The sequence below is a fragment of the Aristolochia californica genome, unplaced genomic scaffold, assembly GCF_029961685.1.
Source record: "Aristolochia californica isolate CCGP_79_NKW_82.1479 unplaced genomic scaffold, dmAriCali1.0.hap1 SCAF_9, whole genome shotgun sequence".
In the NCBI taxonomy this organism is placed as follows: Eukaryota; Viridiplantae; Streptophyta; class Magnoliopsida; order Piperales; family Aristolochiaceae; genus Aristolochia; species Aristolochia californica.
The window spans coordinates 4,850,583-4,874,373 of record NW_027182290.1 but is presented as its reverse complement, the minus strand read 5'-3'; the positions used below and the strand labels follow the sequence as shown (position 1 = coordinate 4,874,373).

At 36.4% G+C, this 23,791-nt stretch overlaps 1 pseudogene; it reads left to right on the top strand.

The window, feature by feature from the left end:
- Positions 1 to 346: 346 nt before the first annotated feature.
- LOC137940308 (beta-1,3-galactosyltransferase 7-like) lies at positions 347 to 7,463 on the top strand (annotated as a pseudogene).
- The last annotated feature ends 16,328 nt before the right edge of the window (positions 7,464 to 23,791 follow it).

Sequence of the window (23,791 nt, the reverse complement as noted above, 5' to 3'; positions counted from 1 at the left end):
CTCCAGTTGCGAGAACCAAGAATCAAATCCAATCTTTCTATACTTCTTACTCCAACTCAACCATAAAATTGGACCAAAAGGCTAATCGGTAATGCTAGAGTCCTTTATATTACCAAAATGCCCCCAATGACTCTCTGGTCACTTTTACGGTTGTATTATTGTCAAAAACAGCTCCTAAGGAAATCCGAACAACTGTTGTCTGGTTACAGGGAAAACCGACAAGAGGCGTGGGAAACGGCCGAAGACGGCGATGACGTTGATCGCGACGGGGCTGACGGCGTTAAGACCACAGCGGTTGGCGACCCGGTTAAGTCGTCAGGTTGACGGATCAAAGCGGACGGACCGAAGGAGCATTGTTCTTCCGTCCCTTTCCTCCTTTCCACCACCCTTTGCCAAATCGCTCGTCGGCTGGCTTTTCTTCTGTCCCTCGTGGGTCACAGCGCAGAACTCTCTACAAATTGTTCTCTGCTGAGAGGAGGTGGTGGAGAAGGAGAAGCTGTACAGGGACGGGGTTGACGTAGGAAGAGAGAGAATAATGCGGGGGCGGAGCCACTCCGAGAGGGTGTCCGGGAAATGGATTGTGATATTCTGTATCGGTAGCTTCGTTCTCGGGATGCTATTCACTAACAGGTTTTTTATTTTTTTATTTTTTCAATCTTGATGTAACATCATTGGTTTCACATTTTTAGCTGAGTTCAGAAAAGATGGACCATGTGTTGTATCTGTCATGACATTCATTTCAACTATCTGTAAACTGTTTTGTAATTGAATTTTATGCGCTTTCTTTGGTTGTAATGCATTGATGTTTTTGTTTTTATTTTTATTTTTATTTTTTAAGCGACACGGGTTTCGTGTTGTGAAGCTCCTGCTTGCGCTTCGTTTTCAGTTTTCTGCTCAAACAATTCATTTGTTCTGAGATGATTGTCATTTTCTTTTTGGTTTTCTGTTTCATATATTCCGGCATTCCCCTTTTATACCTAACACGGATTTCATGCTTTCAACTTCTGTTCTGAATCACGTGTTGGGTTTCTCGATCGTTCTCTCCTGTTTTCGTGGCGTATTGTATCATTCATTTGATTTCTCTATCCTTTTTCCGGCTTTTTTATGTTATAAAGCATGGACTATGAAGCAATGTTGGACATCGTAGATCATGTGTTTTAAAGCTGTCTGGCTTGAATTTTCTTCTTAATGTTCTTCGAAAGTCTCGGGATGTTGGTTCAATCGGGTCAAAGCGAAATGTAAGAGGACAAATGATAATTTAATTTGACTGCTGAAGGAAAATGTGTCTGCTTATTTCATCCTGTCTGGCTTATTCCATCGCTGATCCTGTGTTTTCCTCCTGTCTGGCTTGAATTTTCTTCTCATGTTCTTCGAAAGGCTCAGCATGTTGGTTCAATTGGGTCAAAGCCAAATTTAAGATGTCAAGTGATACTTTAATTTGACTGCTGAAGGAGAATGTCTCTGCTTATTTCAGATGGTGGGCTCCTCAGAAACCCAATAATCAGATTATCACTCGGTGAAGGCAAGAACAAGAGTTAAAAGTCGTAGCAGAGGATTGTGAAACGAGAAGGGTTAGTATTGGTCTTGTGAAATAGATCCGGTATGGTGATGATTGTCTTTTGTCTTGCGGAGAGCGCTCATCTTTTCTGTATTTCTTCTAGAAGCTTGGGAAAGAAAAGAATATAATGGAGGAGGTTTACAGGACACATGAAGCCATCCAGTAAGGGCAATGTCTTACTGAAACAATATCCTTGAAACTTATTTGCCCAGTTGGATTTAACTTACAAAATTATGCATCTTGGGGTGATAGGGGTTTGGACAAGACGATATCCACACTACAGATGGAGCTCGCTGCTACTCGGAGTGCCCAGGAGATGACAAATCCTAATGGTTCACCTTCTATATCTTCTTCTCATGAAGGTCCACCAAGGCAGAAGGCATTTGTGGTGATTGGAATAAATACTGCCTTCAGCAGCAGGAAGAGGAGGGACTCTGTCAGAGAGACCTGGATGCCTCAAGGTGATCTTATGAACAATTTATTTGGCTTTATGAACTGGAATGTCATACTATGCTTCTCATGACCCACTTATTACGAGAAAGGCAACATGAAGACTAATGCAGGAGAGATGCATCATGTCAAATACTTTATTTCTACGAAACCCCCGTTTTTTCAAATGGTTTATAAAACCTTTGCCTACTCTGCAAATATGCTACTGTCATGTCCGTTAACTTGCACAAGCAGCTATTTCCTATGTAGAGTTTGGTAGATCACTTACTCCTGTTTATGCTATTTTGGATCCAACAATCTTGTCAGCGGAGTTTCTACTGTTCATGTAATTAGTGCTTTTTGTCTACTAAATTTTCATCTTGAACATCGTCATCAACATCATATGAAGCCTTGGTTGAATTCTCCATCTCCATCCGGCTCTTTCATTTATTATCTTCATTACCGGGTTGCCTTCAAATCTCTTCTCTTTACATTTATCTACTATGTTTCTGGCCTTTTGCCTACTTCTTTCCACTCGATCGACCACCAAATTTTTCTCCATTCTAAGTGCTCATACTCTCATTGAGAACTCTCTCTAATTTAATTGCCTAGTGTACTACACAAGTGTTTTCTAATACTTCTATTTCTATTTTGTTTTCTTGTTTCTGCGTAACAAATATCTAACATTCTCATCCTCACTACCCTTCATTTTTTTAGATGTTGCTTCTTGCCTGTTCAGAATTCTGTTCCTAAGCATGATATCTTAACCACTATATTCTAGAGTTATACCTTTTTGATCTTTTGCCATTGTATCTATCATCCAGCACCTTAATGGTTGTCACCACTTAGCTTAGCAATATTTATTCTTTGTATTGCAACTCTCCTTACTGTTGAAAGATTGAGTCTAGCTAACAGCAAAAGCCCTTTTTGAGGTTAACTTGGTGTCACTATGTAGCATATCCTATTTGCTTGATTTTTCATCTGGAAGGTATGGCTCATATAGTCAATGTTCTACAGAATTTTTTGTAATTTTAAATTTTTTACTGCAACCCAGTGTTTTCTTACTCAGAAGTGGATTTTTCAAGCTAATGTTTTGAATCTTGTTCTCCCTGAACTTGGTAAAAGGTAGACGTTTGTGAATGATCTTAAACTTGATTTTGTTCCTTCAATATATTTACCGATTGGTATTTCTTGATACTAGTCAACTTCATCTGCTGTTATTCCCTTGGCAACCATGGGTCTATGCAATTTCTCGTCAAGCCTGCCTCATTCTCTGATTTTTGTTTATGTTACACATTTGTGTAGGCATTTTGAATGCTTTACACTGTCATTCATTCTTGTCTGGATGCAAAATTAGTCTTCCATTTAACTTCCTTATACAACTAGTATTTGTTTTTTGTCAGTTTAGGTAAAGTTCTTTAAAACATCTATTACATATCATAAATTGTTCTCATGATTAATGTCAAGTACCAAGTTTAGTGCCCAATGAACAACCCTTTTATCAGCCTTTGAGATATTTAAAATAGAGTAATCAAGCTTTGATAATGACTGTAGCTGATTAATTTCCCCCCCTAAATTGTATCATTTTCCATGAGAGCATCAACTTAAAGAAATATAATAATCACATCGTGTTAGGAATTAGACCCCCTAATTCCAAACTAACGAGAGCAATAATAATAAACACGGAAGAAGGAAAAGGCAAACACAGAAATACACAACAAGATTTATACAGGTTTGCCTCAAGGTGAGACTATGTTTTGTCTTCCGCCGCTGTAGTAATCCACTATGAAGATGAAATTGTTTACAAAGAGAGATCGCACACACTTGCAGGTGTTGTTTTTCTCTAACCTCTCTTGGCCGTGGCTGATGCTTCTCGGATGATCAATAATTAAAACCCTAATAGTGGCGCCCCCTCAATTATAAAGAGAAAATTAAGGCAACCGTGATACAAGAGTAAAATTCCCAAACTGCCCTTAATGAAACAACAGTTAATATATTGTGGACCGGTTCACATCCCCAGGAGGGGAGCTTCTTGCCCCCCTTCTAACCCCCTCATCGACCTTACAGTGAAGGTCGATCCGTGTACAGACTCAGTGTAGGGCGTTGATTAGGCTCCACAACTTAACACATCAAAGAAAATGGCTCTCATATTTTGTTGGCCTTAACATTAGAAAGAAAATTATTTAGTTGGCCTTTGAAACTACTGTTTTCATGGTGAATGATGAGGGGAAAATTGTTTAGGCATATAGATTTGCCGTTCTGGAGGAAAAAGCATATTGGCACCTATAAATATTTATGATTGAGGAGTTTGTCAACCTGAATCAAAGGGAAGTTTAAGGCCATACACTGCAAAAGTGCCTGGCTAATACTTGGTCATGCAATGGTTTACATAGTTAAAAGCATGGTTGGCTCCTAAAACCGATGACTTGCTATCAATGGCACTTGAATCTGGAACTTACATTATGAAGTTCTTGCACATTTTATATGAAGCTAAAATGCACCATTTCATATCTAGGTGTAGTTTGATTAGACAAAGTTGTTTGCTATTTTGGTAGGTTATGACTTGTTTTATACATTTCAGTCCGTAATGAAGCCATATGATTTTTGAAATTCTTTCAGATCCTCTTGGTTTTACTTAGATGTATCCACATGAGTATAATGTTTATGATATCTTTCTATTTGCATCTCTGGATTCAAGTTCGTCAAACTTGTTTGCAGTTTTGGAGTCTAAGCTTCTTCATTTTGTGTTTTATTAGGTGAGAAACTTCAGCAACTAGAGAGAGAGAAAGGAATCATTATCCGGTTTATGATTGGTCACAGGTACTGTCACTTTAACCTGATCCTAAGTTACAGGACCTTGTATGCTTAAGTTCCTTCTATATTGATCCGTTAAATCTGGGTTAGTACTTATATTCTAACTGTCTTACAAAGATTTGAATTGTTGCAGATTTTATTATTTTGTTTGATATTCATGGCCTTATTGCAACCATTATGGCCAATATACTCTTGAAAATAGTGAAGTAAATTTGAGCAGCACACGTAAGAGTTTCCTTCTAGTCCAGAAACAAAGATATAACACATCTAGGAAAATATGATCAATTAAAGACTTTTCTTTGGATATTTGGAGAGGGAAGATTTAGATCATAACCTCATCTTTGATGGAGCTGTATTAAAATGGTCATATATCGGCACAAATGCCATTTTTTTACTGTATGTACAAGTAATATGAAGACTATGCAAAATACAGTCTTTTCATATATCAGGATTCAGTTCCAGGCTTGCTGTAATTGTAGGATCCTTTGATGCTATTGCTACCAAATAGTTTAAAATTCTGTTCTTCCATCTCAAACTCTATGTGTCTTGGCATGTCTCAAGCATGCAATTTGAAAGCAGATGTTTTCATCTGTTGATAACAATAGAAATGTTTGTGGGAGCAAAATTTGGATCTCATTCCAGAATCCAAAACCGGAAGTCTTGGGATTATGTGGCCACCTACTTGATATGAGGCTAGTGAATGGTATACTTGCTCCACGAATACAGCCTGAATACAGAAAAACTGGACTAACATCTATCTGAAAGAGTAATAGTCAATGGCTTTTCAGGTCATGAGACTGTTGTAGTCATTGTGTTGAAACTCTTGTATTTTTTGGGAATGAGCTTATGCAATTTTTCTAGATTTGGTCTTATACAATATTGCATTTCATGATAGGTCAGGTTATGGTGTCAAATTCTGCTTTTTCATGAAATAGATGCAAACAGCCATAGATTGTATGTGAAGTGATGGAATGGCAATAACTGGAAATTATTCACAACAACCGGGATTTATCAATGATTATGTTTTCCACAGTGCAACATCCAACAGCATTTTGGATCGAGCAATTGACTCAGAGGAGGCACAGCATAAGGACTTTCTTAGGCTGGTAGGGGGAATAACTTCTCTGATCAGGTTCAAGAAAATTTTAAACTTGAGATGTAGGTTTGAGACCGTAATCTAGTTTTCTGTTTGTACTTGACAGGATCACGTTGAAGGGTATCATGAATTGTCTGCAAAAACAAAGATTTTCTTTTCCACTGCAGTTCCCAAGTGGGATGCTGAGTTCTATGTCAAAGTGGATGATGATGTCCATGTCAACTTAGGTTTATACTTTCTGCTTCCTCTATTAGATGAAAATACTATTCACTAAAAAGGGGAAAAAATTACCCGCCATGTCAGTTTCTGGGACATTGAATTTCTTTAAAAAATCTGGGGCCTGCAGGAATGCTGGTTGCTACACTTGCTCGTCACAGATCAAAGCCTAGAACATATATAGGCTGCATGAAGTCTGGACCTGTGCTCTCTCAAAGGTAATTATCTTCTTTGAGCTTTTGCAGTCGTACAACTTGTGATAAACCATGAGTATTGAACTGCATGCGGCATTCTGATATTTATATGGATTTCTTTTATAGGAATGTGAAGTACCATGAACCTGAATACTGGAAGTTCGGAGAGGAAGGAAACAAGTACTTCCGACATGCAACTGGTCAGATTTATGCCATTTCAAAAGACCTGGCAACATATATTTCAATCAACCGGTAAGAATCCATGGATTTTGTTACTTATTTTTGTCCTTGTTTCAGAATTTGATTTAGGCAAAAATGACTGAAGAAACATTGGCTGGTAATTGTGGCTGCAGTCACATATTGCACAAGTATGCTAATGAAGATGTATCCCTTGGTGCTTGGTTTATTGGCCTTGAAGTTGAGCACATTGATGAGCGCAACATGTGTTGTGGGACACCGCCAGGTAAGTGGTTGTAGCTTTTGGTGCATTCTTTGGACAATGATTTTGCCATCATTTTCCCATGGAATTTCATAGTTTGTTCATGTTCTCCAGATTGTGAGTGGAAGGCACAGGCAGGGAATGTTTGCATTGCAACTTTTGATTGGAGCTGCAGTGGGATCTGCAAATCAGTGGAGAAGATCAAGGAGGTTCATGCAAGATGTGGTGAAGGAGATGGAGCTGTTTGGAGTGCACTATTTTGAAAAAAAAAAAAAAAACAGTGAGTGATGAATTTCTCTCCCCAGTGGCTTAAAGTATCTCTTGACGAATGTCTTGGCGAAGGTAACAAGTCGAGATTAAGATATCTATCGTATTCCAACTCTAGCACCGGTCTTCTTCAGAGGTTCAAAGTTGAGAAAGCGGTTTGAGCATTGCTGGTCTGCGGGACTGACATGAGCTTCTCAATGGTGGGATATTTATTTATACAGTTTTGTTAGGACACAGTTCATTATTTTTTCAAGGATACAGAGATCCTTTAGGATATCAAGGAGTTTAATTTCTTTTTTTCCCCAGAAGGGACTAAACAGTGCCTTCTGCATACTGGCCTGTTGCCCCATTTTCACATTGCAGATTTTGTTTTTGATTTGTTCCCTGTAGACATACAAATCCATTCTGAGAATCTCTTCATAAATTGTTTTGATACTTCAAGACAGTTCACTCTCATTTGTCATCTTCTTCCATACATAAAAATCTCTTTGTTGATTGAGCTACATTTAATAAAACTCACTTAAATGATAAAACTTTTTAGTGAAATATACTAACACTATTTATTTATAAAGTGTACCTAAAATGACTACTTAAGCTATCTAAGCATATTATCATATAACTTTTGTATCTAAACAAATTATTAAATATTTTATCATATGGTCCTCTCTAGAGAATAACATCCTTCTATTTTAATTTTTTTATAAATTTTATGATTTTATTGATAATTATATATAATGAGTAATTTAAACATAAATATTGAATCTCTGGAAAAGTGAAACTTAATTGACTTGATGTAATTTTAGTACATGGGTCTCTATTTATAATAGAAGAAACAAGTATAATCTAATTGTAATTAAACTACCCTTGTCCCAATTATACCCAAAGTTAAATACTAAAAGATAAGTCTTAGAACAATTAAATAATTGGAAATAAATAAAATATTTACTTAACTAAAACACTTTTAACTGAGATTCTTCTATGAGACATCCTTCCATGAGACTCTTCTTAGACTTCACTATATTAATTTTGGTTCTATAAGATTTCTTGTTGTGAGAGTCATGTGAGACGCTACTATACTTGCAATGAAAAAGATTTTTGGTTTTCGATTTTTTTTTTTTTTGCTGAAAAAAATTATTAATAGTTGCAAAAACTTCATCTTTTGTGTTCCCCATTTGTTGAATATTTTGGTCACATAAAAATTACCTCTTTCTTTTACTTTTTCTCGTACTTTTCTCCCTCAAGCTAGGGATAAAAAGGACATAGAGACCTAGCTCGGACAAAACACAATATGGGAGAAGAAAATTACTCTTAGCCGTACGACAATGCTCCATACACCAGTCAAAATGGTCAGAGTTTGAAACATATTCCACTCAATTTTAAAGCCAAAAAAACAATCTAACTTGAGGGCTTAACAAAGAGATTACTCACTTTTGAAGGGTAGCTCAAACACAAATAACCTCTTGGGTGAAGAACAAAAAACTTGACTCAAACAGGATGTTAAATGTTGTGTACACTTCTATACTTTTTGATTGCTTGCTATTTATTAATCATATGCTTTCTAGTGTCCTTGGCAAGAAAACACTATTTTCATCACTTGTACCTCAACTTCCTATTGGGGGGGTTAGTCAACATGACTCAGGACGTGAAGATCATGTCCTGATGTCGTTAGGGAGCGCCAAAAATCATGTCATGTACATGATTATCCATGACTCAGGAGTTCATGTCCCAAGAGTAAACGACGGAAAGTGCTTTCCGCCCAATTTTGAGATTCATGTACATGACACTCGCGAGACGCTCTCTTGGGCCTCTGTCTCTCACACACTGTCGCTCTCTCCGGTCTCCCTCTCTACGGCGTCCTTCTCTCCTTCTCGGACTCGCTTCTCCCTCTCTCTTATCTCTCTGTCTCTTCTCCCTCTCTTCTCCCTTTCGGCATCTCACTCCCTTCTCCCTCACGCTATTATCTTTTCCCCCAAAAGACCTTCCTATTTCTTGCGATTTCCCTTGTTTTAGTTTCAATTTTCTTCGATTTTGACTTTTGGGCTTCAATTCGGCATCGATTTCCCCATTCGGCTTTGATTTCAGCCATCGGCTTCGGTTTAACAGCCATCCTCCCTCTCCTCTCCCTCTCGACCTCCGTCGCAGAGCACGGGAGGTCGAGCATCTGTTGCAGAGCTTCTCGGCCTCCCTCTCTTCTCCCTCTCTGCATACCGTTAGAGCGCCGCCTCTATCGGCGTTGCCCCCCGCCGCCGCCGTCGCCGTTGCCTACTGGCTCGTCGCCGTCGCCGTTGTCCACTGGCTCGCCGCTGAGGAAGACGACGATGGTTTAATTTTTCCTAAGTTAGAAAAAATTAAACTATCGTCATCAAAATCATTAATTTATAAAATTTATTTATAAAATAATTATTTTTATTTATTTAATATATTTATTTTATAATGACTATATTAAAATAGTGATTTAATAGTCATAATTAAAATATTGTTAAAATAAATATTTGATAAATTATTTTGGCTTAATTGTCCGATTGCTATAGTTAATTAAACCAATGGTTTTAAATTTTGTGATAACATATTATTAATTAATAATACATAAAATATATTATGTACAAATATATAGTGTGTTAAATTTATGATTAGATCAATTTTTTCCCTTAAATTATTCATTTTTAGGTTAAAGTATATCATATGTTATTAATAAATTAATAACTCAACGTATTACTTTCGTTTTTGTTATTTATAATGTTATTTATTTATTATTTGTAATTAATCATGTGTGTATTTCATTGGCTCATGTAATTACCATATTAATGCACAATAAAATATCTAATTCAATTAATAAATATATTAATATATTTAATTATACATTAAATAACTTATTCGTGTAGTAATAATGATTGTTTTACCTAATTTGGAGTTTAAGGATTATGTTGTAATTAAATGTACTGTAAAGGTTTAAAGATTCTCTTATTTTTTATGTTTTTCTCATGTTGGGGCACTAACACTGGAAACTGTTTTCCAGTGCACATGAAGTCGTCAACACTAACACCAAGTGCGAAGATGATCTTCATGTACATGACTGACATGATCTTCATGTTGGACATGAACTTGATCTTCATGTATCCATTTAGGGGACTAACCCCCCCCCATTATGGTACTTGGTTGATGGTGTTTTGTTCATAATCTTTACCTGGCAAAAATAAACTTGATCCTACATCTTTTAAATGTATTTTTTTGGATACTCCAAGAATAAAAAAGGTTACATTTGCTATAATTTTTCCTTACATAATATCTTTGTTTGTATTGTTGTTACATTCTTTGAGGACCAACCCGTTTACTCTAAGGGGGGGTTAGTACCCCAAAGTGGATTCTTGAAGATCAAGTCATATCCAACATGAAGATCATGTCATGTCATGTACATGAAGATCAGGTAAGAATTTGTGTTAGTGTTGACGACTTCATGTGCACTGGAAAACAGTTTCTAGTGTTAGTGCCCCAACATGAGAAAAACATAAAAAACAAGAGAATTTCTAAACATTTACAGTGCACTTAATTACAACATAATCCTTAAACCCCAAATTAGGTAAAACAACCATTATTACTACACGAATAAGTTATTGAATGTATAATTAAATATACTAATATATTTATTAATTGAATTAGATATTTTATTGTACATTAATATGGTAATTACATGAGCCAATGAAATACGTATATGATTAATTACAAATAATAAATAAATAACATTATAAAAAAAAAGAAAAGTAATACATTAAGTTATTAATTTATTAATAACATATGATATATTTTAACCTAAAAATGAATAATTTAAGAGAAAAAATTGATCTAATCATAACTTTAACACACTATATATTTGTACATAATATATTTTATGTATTATTAATTAATAATATATTATCACAAAATTTAAAACCATTGGTTTAATTAACTATAACAATCGGATAATTATGCCAAAATAATTTATCAAATATTTATTTTAACAATATTTTAATTATAACTATTAAATCACTATTTTAATATAGTAATTGTAAAATAAAAATAATTATTTTATAAAAAAATAAATAATTATTTTATAAATAAAAATAATTATTTTATAAATAAAAATAATTATTTTATAAATAAAATTATAAATTAATAATTTTTATGAAGATAGTTTAATTTTTCCTAACTTAGGAAAAATTAAACATCTTCGTCTTCCTCAGCAGCGAGCCAGCGGGGCTGTGGCGACGACGACGGCTAGGCAAAGGCAACGGCCGGCGACGGGCAATGCCGACAGAGGCGGCGCTCCGACGATACGCCGAGAGGGAGAAGAGAGGGAGGCCAAGAAGCTCTGCAAATGCTCGACCTCCCGTGCTCTGCGGGAATGAGAGAGGGTTGCGGAAATGAGAGAGGGTTACGGAAATGAGAGAGGGTTGCGGGAATGGAGACGAGAGAGGGTTGCAGAGACGAGAGAAGGCTGCGGGAACGGAGACGAGAGAGGGCTGCGGGAACGGAGACGAGAGAGGGCTGCGGGAACGGAGACGAGAGAGGTCTGCGGGAATGAGAGAGGGCTGCGGGAAAGGAGACGAGAGAGGGAGCAGAGAAAGAGAGATGGCTGCGGGAATGCAATGGCAGAGAGGGTGTGCGGCAGAGAGAGCCCCGAGAGACAGCCCCACGCGAGAGTCATGTAGATGATTCTCAAAATCGGGCGGAAAGCACTTTCCGCCCGTTACTCTTGAGACATGAACTCTTGATTCATGTATATTCATGTACATGACATGAATTTGGGCGCTCCCTAACGACATCAGGACATGACCTGCGTAATGCGCATGAAGATCATGTCCTGAGTCATGTGCACTAACCCCCCCTAAAGGATCTTCTCCGCCAAGGTGGGGTTAGTCCACAATGAACTTGAATTGAAGTGAAGAACTGAATTGAACTTAAATGAATTGATTCAACTTCAACTCATCCTTGGGTGTTAGTGTAGACGAGTTCAAGTGCACTGGAAAACAGATTTCAGTGTTAGTGCCTCCAAATGAAAAGTATGATATAAAGAAGAGAATGAGTAACCTTTTATAATATACTTAAATAAAACATATACCTAAACAGATAATTAACAAAAATAAACATGGTTATTACACTTATAAGTGATTTAACGTGTTGTATTAAAATATATTAATAACCTAATTAATGAAAAACTATATTATATTACTTAATAATTATAGTTTATTGTAAATTAAAACAATAATTACATGTGATTAAAAAAATATATTAAAAATTAATAAAAAATAAAAAATAGCATAAACGAATATAATAAATAAATAAATTATTTTGTAATAACATAAGATATATTTTAACATTAAAACTCACTATTTTAATAAAAAATAAAAAATAAAAAATAAAAAATAAAAAAATTAATTTATCAATAACATAATAGATATTTTTACGTATTATTAATTAATAATATATTGACACAAAATGTAAAACCAGTGGTTTAATTAATTATAGCAATTGGATAATTAAACCAATTAATGATTACAATTTATTATAAATTAATATACTAATTATGTGTGACTAGAATAAATTATTTAAAATAAATAAAAAATTTAAAAATAACATAAGCGAATATAATAAATAAATAAATTATTTTTCAATGACATAAGATATATTTTAACATTAAAACTCACTATTTTAATACAAAATAAATAAATATATTAATTATCAATAACATAATATATATTTTTACGTATTATTAATTAATAATATATTAACACAAAATATAAATCTAGTGGTTTAATTAATTATAGTAATTGGATAATTAAACTAATTAATTATTAAAGTTTATTATAAATTAATATACTAATTACGTGTGATTAGAATAAAATTTAAAAAAGTGAAAAAAGTAAAAAATAAAAGTCGTCGTCGTCGTCGAAGAGCCCTGCCGCGAAAGAGCCCTTCGATTTCGGATTTCCCAGGCAGCTCCGAGACCTTCGAAACCGTCGCGAAATTCTGTTATGGCGTGAAGATCGACCTCACGGCAACAAATGTCGCTCCGCTGCTCTGCGCCTACGAGGTTCCTGTCCCAATTCGTTCTCTGAAGCATCATAGACTCGGTAAGAACCCTAAAATCCTGCGAAGCGCCAATGATGATGGCTGAAACCTTAAGCATTGCACAACGAGAGAGACATGATGAATGAAACTGGGGCGAACAGAGAAAGCAGAGAGCGCAAACGAGAGATGAGGAGAGAAAGCAGAGAGAGTGAAGATGAGAGGAAGAAATGGGGCAAAAAAATCGTCGGGAGACGAAGGCCGAGGGAGAGGGAGAGGTTGAATCCAAATTCCCCGATTTTTGCCTGAGAGAATGAAGTGATGTAATCTCACTTCAATATAATTCATCCTACACTAACGACATAATTTAATGAACTAAGTAATACGGGGGGAATTCATTCTACTTCATTGCGGACTAACCCCCCCTCTAAGTTTTAAAATTTCTGCAGGTAAGCTCAGACTGGTCGAGTCATTGGATCAACTCATTCAACAACCATAGGATCACCCATTAGACCAGCCAGTACAAGCTCCTTTCTCTCCACTGGCTAACCAAACACCTGCCCCATTGATTGATTTTGAGGTTAGTAACTCCCCTTCTTCTCCTCCTATATTTAGGCCTCCATTTAATACCTGCCCTATAGCTCTTCATAAAGAACCACATTCTTGTGCTCCTCAAAGTGCTTCTACCTCTCATATCAAATCTACTCACCGACTCTCCTCAAAGTGTTCTTTATTTCTTGCTTCCTTGTCCTCTGCATCTATTCCCAGGAATCATATCGACGCTCTTAACGATCCACGATAGAGAGCTGTTGTGGAGGAGGAAATAGTTTATTTGATTTCATTTACCACTTGGAAAAAGGTCTATAGGCTATCAAAGGGTGTTTATTGTGAAATGCAATCAAGATGGGTTTGTTGCTCGGTTAGAAGCAAGGTTGGTTGCTAAAGGATTTACTCAAACATATGACATTGATTATGAGGAGATATTTTCTCTGATTGCCAAACTCAGTTTTGTAAGACTTCTGATTTCTCTAGCTGCTAATTCTAATTGGTATCTTCCTCAACTAGATGTCAAAAATATTTTTTTTAATGGTGATTTCTTTAAAGAAATCTACATGCTTCAACCACCTGATTTTGTGGTTGAGGGGGAGAAGGTGTGTAGACTTAACAAATCACTCTATGGCTTCAAGTAATCTCCTCGAGCATAGTTTAACAAATTAGTAAAGTGGTTTATGAGTTTGGTTTTAAGTGGCATGAAAAAGATCATTCTATGTTTGTTAGACATACTAACAATCTTTTGGTTGTTTACATGGATGATGCCATTCTCACTAGGAATGATCAAAAGGGCATTTACCAGGAAAATGAAAAGTTGTCCCAAGTTTTTCAAACTAAAGATCTTGGACTCTTGAAATAGTTTCTTCGAATTGAGGTGTTATAATCTCAACTTGGATTGTTTTATCTAAAAAAAAAGTATATATTGGACTTATTTGAAGAAACAAGAATGCTTGGTTGTAGCCCCCCTTGACACTCCTATGGACTCGAATATAAAATTGTGTGCATAATCAAAATATGAAGTTGATGTTGGCAAGTTTCAAAGGATGGTTGGTAAGTTGATTTATTTGATTGTTACTAGACCAAATATTTCTTATTCTATAAGTGTTGTCAACCAATTCATGCATAAATCTCAACTTTCTCATTATCAGACTCTTGAAATTTATAGAAGAGTTCAGCGTAAGAATTATTGTATAAGAGCCATGGGTATTTTAGAGGTGAAGGACTTGCATATGCCGATTGGGCAGATTCTCCTGATAATTAGAAATCTACCTTTGGTTTTTATACAATGGTTGGTGGTAGTCTAGTGACCTAGCATAGTAAGAAACAAAGTGTTTTATCTCGGTCCAGTGTAGAGGCCAAATATAGGCTACAACACAAGCATGTGGTGAGATGTTGTGGCTTCTGATAGAGATAGAGATAAACATAGTGATAGATATAAAGATAATGATAGAGATAAATATAAACGGAGGAGCTGTGCACGGGGTAACGACGACTGGGATGTTGGGCGAAGAGGCGGCGACAAGGTCTTTTTTTTCAAAAAAATACCTCCGACGAGAGTGCATAGAGAAAGGGAAAAGAAAATATGGGCGGCAACAATGACCTGCAGCTACGGAGGTTGTTTTCGATAAGGATTTCCAGCGATGGCAGACTGGTTCTGATTAATTGATCGGAAACTTTGATACCATATAGAATATATGAATGAAGAATAATATTACTGTGATTATTATTGATCAAGTGTAAACTATTTATAGAATTACACAGAGAGATTGTAGGTGATTAGGACTCTACAATTTAAGTCTATCTCTAATTCAATCACTACTTATATTTATCTCTATCATTATCTTTATATCTATCACTATGTTTATCTCTATCTCTATTAACTTCATCTTTACCAAACTTGGCTTTCTAGTGGAGACCCCTATGCAACTTCATTGTGACAGTTAAACAACTATTCACATTGCAAAATATCCAGTGTTTCATGAAAGGACAAAATACATTGAGATCAACCACCATATTATTTAAAAAAAATTACAGATATGAGTTATTAGTATGCACTACATTCCTTCCAAAAATGACCTAGGAGACATTTTCACCAAAGCGATTGTAGCAAGGATACTTCAACATTCAAGTTTTAAGCCTGGGGTGTTTAATGTCTTTGCACCACCAGTTTGAGGGGGAGCGTTGAAATAATACGACGAAATCAAGCTTATGTTATCTTATTTTTCCTCTCTATGTGGCCAAGGGGCACTCTTGTAATTTTATCAAGACTTATCAATATAAATTAAGGTGAGAGGAATTAACCCTAATTATGACCTACGGGTGAAAACTCTCTTTCTCTCACTAAAATTTGTGGTCATCCTCTCCTTCTTTGCTCGTCCACTCTCCTTCCTCTTTCTTGCTTATTCTCTCTTCTTCTCCTCCTTTTCTCTTCTCCCTACAATGGATTAAACCCTAGAATCTAATAAGGGTGTCTCACCGTGAGGCCGATGAGTGCTTGTGGGGGTCTTAATATGAGACTGATGAGCATTTGAAGTCTCTATGAGAGGAGAATGAGGATAAGATGAGGGCTATCTAGTCTCAACTCCAGGATGATATGCATTGAATTTTTTAGCAGATGCAAGTAGTGCGTCAAATTTGGTGTTCTTCGTTTCCTCCCTCAAAGTGATTTATTGGTTATTTTTTATTTTTATCTATTTTAGTTAATTAATTAATTATTTGTATATTTTCTTATATATATCATAATTTTATTTTATCATGATTTTCATTTTATATTAAGTAGGGAAAATATAAAAAATAGTTGAATAATATTTTAATAGTAGCTTCTATCAATGAAAATAAAAAATTTGTCGCTGAAAGTTTTAACAAAATTTATTTTTCAAGACTTCTACCAAAAATGCTTAAATTCATTGGCAGAACGTTTTTTAAGTTTTTTATGAACCTTTTCCCAATGAAAATTATTTTTTCACTAGAAAAGGTTTAATTCATTACCAGCAAAATTGAGTTTCCTTGGTGAATTTTTTACTTTTCTACCAACAAAACTATTTTTTTTTCTTTTGTTGGCATAGTTTCAAATTATAACAATAGTTTTAAAAATTCATTAGCCAAAGCTATAGTAAAATGGACTTTTCATTGGAAGAGGATCCACCAACAAAACAATTTGGTAGCATAAGTTTTTTTTTTTTGTAGTAGTGTTTATTTATCAAGACTATTTAAATAATATAATTATGTAATAGATATGAAAATTTTTTAATGGAGTTTTTAAAAAAAAATCAAATATTTTGGTAAGATTATTTTAAGATTTTTGACTTATTAAATAATTAGTGTTAGTACATTCAATTAAAGGGGAGTGGGGAGGAAAAAATAATTACAAATAGTTTTGTCATTTAGCAGGTTCTATTGAAATAAAATTCAGTCAATAATGTTTTTTAGATATAAGCATTTTCTTAAAAGATGTTTGAGATATTTTTCAAATATTTTTATAATAAAAATAAAAAAATGGTTGAAACTAATATTAAAGAGTTTTTATTGCTACATAAGTACATAAACAAATTTTTTAATAAAAATTATTCTTTTGGAAAAAAATGACTGAATAACTGCTAATACTTAGTTAGATGAAAGACTTAGACTAAGGATGACCTAAATCGAGACAGTGACAAGGGTAACATTTTTTAATTTTCCCCTGATTAACACTTTCAAAAATAATATTAGAGTAACCATGAACAAACTTTTAAAGTAATATTCTGATATTTTTAGAAAATGAACTTATTTTTTTATAATTTTTAAAATTATTAAAACTTCGAATCATCACACACACACACACACACACACACACACACATATATATATACATACACAAACACACATGTATAAAAATAATGTACTTATACCAACCAAAAAAAGAAAAAAAAACCCATTAACCCATTTTCTAAATCCCAAATGCAACACATTAAGAAAAAAAGTATCCAATAAAAATTGTATTGGATGATCATTTCTTATCGAGTTAGATTTGGGTTTTCCGTGAATGAGTCCATTTTTTACCAATGTACACTACTAGGCTCATCTTTTTAAAAAATTAATAACTATTTTACCTCTAAATTTAACATATTTTGTTGGATTTAAATAAGATTTGATTATATCTGAAAATAAGACATGTAGATATGTTGCATTTGGAGTTATTAACTTGTGAGAATGCTATATTAAGATATTATTCTTAAATAATTTACAAAGAAATATGTATATTTATTCAAGGAAAAAAAATTATTTTTAGCTTAGTATACCTTTCTATATATTGAGAGAGAGAGGGAGGCACCCTGTGAGCCCCAAGACTTCCAAAGGGGTGTCTAAATATGAGGCAAAATGAGTAGATATACATGAATGAAGGTCAAGAAAATGACTCCCACTAATCATGTTTTTGGCTGAGAAAAGACTTTCACTCTTTCTAGTAAAGGGTACTATATAATGCAGCTTTAATTAAAAACAACCGAAAGGAATGCTTGTAACCATAAAAGTCCATTCCTACTGGAAGATAACACCCAAAAACCTTCTGCACATTTGAAAATACTGCAAAAGATTGAAACCAAAATGGCTAAAAATAAATAAAAGAACCCATTACAAAGGTTACTTTCTGCTTAGTTTACACTCTCCTTCTCCTTTTTCCTGCATGGTGCAATTTAATGCTTTTCTTCTTCCACTACAAATGAGGACATTCATCCCCATTAAATGACCCATTCCATTAATTGCTCTAAGATTGAAGATTAAAAGGAAGGGTTGTTAGACACGGTAGGTCAAGTAGTTCAATCATATATAATTGTTGTAAACTGTTCTTGTTCTTTAACTTTTTTTCGTAAATTGTATCAGTTTTATGTTAACCCTTCCAATTTAGGAGTTTAATATAAAAAAAAAAGTTCTCTGTGATGTTAAGAAATAGTCTCATATGTAGGTCTCCATCCAAATTATTTATATGTAGAGTGACAAAAGAGGAAGTACACGTAAGAGAGAGTGATAAAGAAATAGTCCCACATATATTAGTGAATATTTTAAGAAACGTCAGTCGCACCTTGTTTTGTTTTGATATGGCTTTCCGGAGTCCGGATTCCAACGCCATTAGACCTCCCGCCGGCTCTTCAAGTCTCGGACCTTCGCACGTGAATCCGACTCCTTCGTGTCTTGTATTTGAGTCAAATCTCAAACCCCTCGTTTTTTCTCGCGCTCCGGAGAAATTGAATTCTCGCCAGAAAACCCTGGGCCCGCAGAAACTTTTCCGACATCTGCCCCGAGAAACCCGCCTAATCTTCCCGTCATCATTGACCCATAATTGCCCCTCGTGGGACCACCTTCTCCAATCCGTCATCTCCACGTGGCTTCAAGGGCCCATGCAGCTTGGACGGTATGTTTCCGCATTAAATTCGATCACGTGGCGTGTCTTTGCAGCCGAAGACGTGGGGGAAGCGCAGCCGTCGATCGGACGCGTCGTCGAGTCCGATGTGGTTGGGTTGACAAGAACCGGGCCACAGGGGCATTAAATCGGTTGACAGAGAGACGAGTTCGAAGCGTCCACGTCGGAGATTAAATCGTCCTTGGGTCCAGGCCCAAAAGCCCGGCTCCCTCGTGACTCGGGCCCTCGGGTCCCGATCCCTCCGCTCCCGCTGACACCGACACCGTCGGTCTCCGGTTCTCTCTCATCTCGCCGTCCGTTGCTCCCCATCCGACGGACCAGATCGCCACCCCCACTCTCTCCGGTCGTGTTTCCCGGAGGACAAAACCAGGTTCTTTATCAAAATTTCCGGAAAATTGGAAGAAAAAACCGGCTGTCACTGTACGGTGGGGGTAAGGGGGAAAATAATAATAAGGTAATGATGGAGGATCGTCGTTGAACGAAAAAGTCGGTTCGTCTGGTTAGGGCTAACCGGAGACAGGTGTAGAGTTGACCGGCTACAGCAGGTAGAAAGGAGAGAGAACCATGGGAGTTTTTACAGTACGGTGGTCTGGACTGGTCTTTCTGGAAAAGATTAATATAGTGAAGGGTGCAATTTCTTTTGACAGATGGAATGTTAACGAAACCCTAATTAGAGGCTTGAGGGTTGCCTTCATAAACCAGCCTCACCCCCTCCGTTCTCCCCCACTCCTTTTCTTTCTCTCTCTAGAATGGTTTTCGTTGAGGGGAATGTTGGCTGGCTCGAGGCGTTCTGATGGCAAAGTTTGAGACGAGAAGGCATCGGACCAGGCTTCATTCCCCTCAACGCTTCTTCTGTCTCCTCCTCTCATCTCTTTCATTCTTCATCTCCTTTTACTCTGTCAGAAATTTTCGTTTGATTTGATCTTCTGTTTGGTTGGTCAGGGAGGTGTATTTTGTTAAGGTTAGGTTGTGGGGAATGTTGTCTGGCTCGAGGTCAAGTGGGTTTGTTTTTGTTTCCTCCGAGTTTCAAGTATTGAAACTATGACCTCGGACCAGGCTTCGTTCCCCTTAACCAGCTTTCGCCATTATTATCCACCTCTTCTTCTTCTTCTTCTTCTCTCTACATGGAATTTGATAGCTGAAACTTGTCCATGCACTGTGGGGGAATGATAATCCTTTTTCTTCTCGCTTCTCGTTTAACCGATTTATGTTACAAGTGGACATTGACTTTCTGGTTTTGAAATCTGGTTGGATCTTCTAGGGATCGCCTTTTCCTTTCTCCCTTTTCTCATCCAGACTTTTGCATGTCAAACTGTCTCTTCTTCTTTTAATCTTGGTATCAAGTTTCTTCTTGTGACGTTTTTCTCTTTTCTGGTTTTTTCTTTTGGAGGGGTGAACCTGGGTTTACTCATCCATGGAGCAGGTATGGGCTGCTTTTAGTATAATCAAAGCATGACTTTCTCTGCATGTTTATGAAAGCAAACCCATTCGGCCTGTTAGGCTTTCTCTAGCTAGGTCCTTGACTTAAGCACCACAGGACTAAGGCATCTCTCAGAGTATTATTGTTCTTTCATTCAACAGGTGACTGAATTTAAGAAAGCCGCATTACTGCTCCCTGCAACAGGTAACAGAGAAGAAACTTACTGGCTTTTCTGATCTGACTTTTTTTTTTTTTTTTTCATCAGAAGACGCTTCACCCGCATAGGGTGGAAAGGTTTTTCATAACCTTCCTTGTTTGTCAGTTTGCTAGTTTGGTCATCGGTTTTCTGTAAAATTATTCTTTCTGAAATGAACAATGCAAAACCCAACTGGCCGTTTTTCTTTTTCACATGATTAAACAGTTCTGGCGAGCAGCTGATCTAAATTTTCTCATTGACGGGTTCATTCTGCGTAAATATCATGAACACAGCTTAAATCGGTGATTTCTTTTGAATTTCATGAAAGAACATGTCAGTTTCTATTTTGTTGAGCCACTTGTTTTGCTTCCATGGGAAACTTGTCTCTCCAGTGGATGATGATTTTTCTTTCCAGAAAAAAAAAACGCATTCCTCTTCTGCTGCTGAGGTAAGCTGTAAAGCATAATCAAAGGCGTTTTACCTTTCCAGAAAACACGTTTCTGATTTAATGTCTAATATGGCCAGAAAGTATAAGTTTTCATGGCCATATTTCTCTGCAACTGCTCGTTTTCATTTATTAAGCAGAAAGAGATTGAAGAACCATCACGGGTGACCATTTTTCCTCGTGGGAAACACAACTATCCGAAGGTAATCAGACGTCATTTACCTATCAAACAAAACAGGAGCTGCAAATAAATAAAGTCACAAGTCACTTCAGCTATGTCTGTTTTTGTAGGTTTTCTTTTCTTGCAATCTCAATATTTTCTTTTTGATTTCTTTTCACTTACCATATACATGAAATTTTGTTGCTTACAAGAAAGAGAGATAATGGGTAGTCGCTCATGGTGAGAAGCAACCCAGCAGAGCAGCCGTAGAAGTCTTCAAATGTAACTCCTGAGATATTAAGGGGTTTGTTTTTTTCCCCAGTTTGGGGATTGAGGTAATTAAGACAATGACAGCAGTGACATGTGGAGATGTGAACGAAGATGCCATAGATAGATTTTAACGAGAAAAGAGGGGATTTTGCTGGTAGCCGGATTTCTAGGATCATTTATTTATTTATTTATTTAGTTGAATGAAGAAGACCCAGTTGCAGATGAAGCCGAGAAGCGAGGTTGTGCATTCAATGGAGCTTTAATGGTGACTGAAAGGTTAGTTTCCATTATCGGCAGCTCCTGAACAGGGTGGCTGTGTTTCCAGGACAAATTTGTCATCTGATTGGTTTTTTTTGCTTTTCCTGTTTTCGCCATTTATCTTCAAAACAATTCACTGTAAGAAATATGACATTGTAAATGAGCGAGACTGAGAGATTCCACATTCCAGTGTTGTAACTTGTAAAAAATTAATAAATTTGGATGACGAGGATCTGACGTTTCTTGGAAAATGAGAGGGAGCATCGGCCATGACAATTACTTCGTCTTCAAGAAGTGACCCTCACCTTTTCTCCCCCCAGTTTGAACATCCATTCACCTCATTTATTACCATCTAATCTCAGCAAGAATGAATCACTCTGCGATAGTTCTTCTCTCTTCTCCCTCTATATAGACGCATTAGACAGATGAATGGATCACAAGTACACGATAAACTTTACCTTAGCCCTCTCACTGATGCAAGCATGACCTCTGAACTCCATTTGTCTCCATTTTTTCTTTAAAAACAGGTTTTGTTCATCAAGTCAGTCCGAGTACATCGAATCCTTAAAACCATTAATATACGACTAATCTCTCTCTAATTTTGATGCATGTTTGTCGTACACGAGCAGTTGGGTTGATGCTGATGGGTAAAAGGTCACGAGAGGCTATACCAACTTAGGGGCTACAGTGCGGATTTCACGTAGACAAGTTTCTGACTCATCTTGTTACTCTCTCTTCGCCTCTGCTGTTCCATGACTCCCATCTTGTTCTTTTGTTTCTGACTTTCTTTTGGGCTTTATCTTGGCTTTGCTTCTGAGTCAGAGACTCGATTCGATCACTTTCTGTTTTTTTAATAAATATTTTAATCCTGGTTCTCTCTCCACTCCTGTTTTTCTACCACTACTGCCTTGATAATTGAAAGAAAAGTCAGTAACTATTCTGTCTTCTCTTTTATCTGACTTTCACAATCACTGTTCATGATTTGCCCAGTAGAAGTCAAACTTCTGTGCCTGGGGTGTAGGGTTTGGCTATTCAATGTTATTTTCAAGAAAGAAGAAATCAATGGTATAGGGTTCCTATCCAGTGGGATCTACTTCAGCCTCAAAATTCTAGTGGTGGAAGCTTGTGTGGCCAGCAGGCCACTCACCATCTCCATCCAACGTCTCAACAAGGGTAGAAGGTCATTTCCAGAAATTGACTCCAAATAGCTTAATAGCAAATATATTTTTTGAGGTCTCTTCTCTCTTTTGTTTGTCTCTATCTATATGGATTTTTTTGGAAGTATACAGCCTCAAATATGCTTCATAGGCTAGGAAGAGGGAAAAACCATCAGCTCCAGAGGTCAAACAGTAAGACATGTAAAAGAGTTTGTGATGAACCACAACTGTGAACAGCCATGGTTATATCTGAAGGTCCCATGAACATTCATGGGACTCTCAGAGGAGGACATTTCCCTCTGAGGGAATTACCAGTAAATTGCATGGTTAGGTAAGTTTAAGCCTCTTTTTCTGTCTAGTACAGACAGCAGAAACGCTTACAGAAGGAATGGAAACTCTTTCCTCTTAAAAAGAGAGAAGGAAGATAGAGACAGAAGCTAACTAGAATCTAAAGGAGAAGAAGGCAAGCATTAAGATGTTCACGGGTTTGGGATAGAGAATCTCAGTTATCAGAAAAGATGAGGACTGGCATCGGTGTTTTTGTCTCCTTATCATCTTCCATGTGATTGCTTCGAATGAATGGCCGCGAAACTAATTTTGGAGAGTAATCAACTCATGCTTGGCACTACAATGACAGAGAATTGGACAAATGCTCCAAACAAAAGTTAACGAGCTTGCATGTAGACAGAAACGGAGTTGCTGAATCCCAATTATTGAACTGATCTAAAAAAGTGAAAGCTCAGAGATTTGGTAAAAGGAAAAGTAATAAAAGTGATAGAGATAAAGCTACGGGTTGATCGAAAACTCTGACACCATATAAAAAAATCGGAAGGAGGTAATTTGCCTCTTCAGGTATGTGTTGTAACTGGATACAAGATTTATA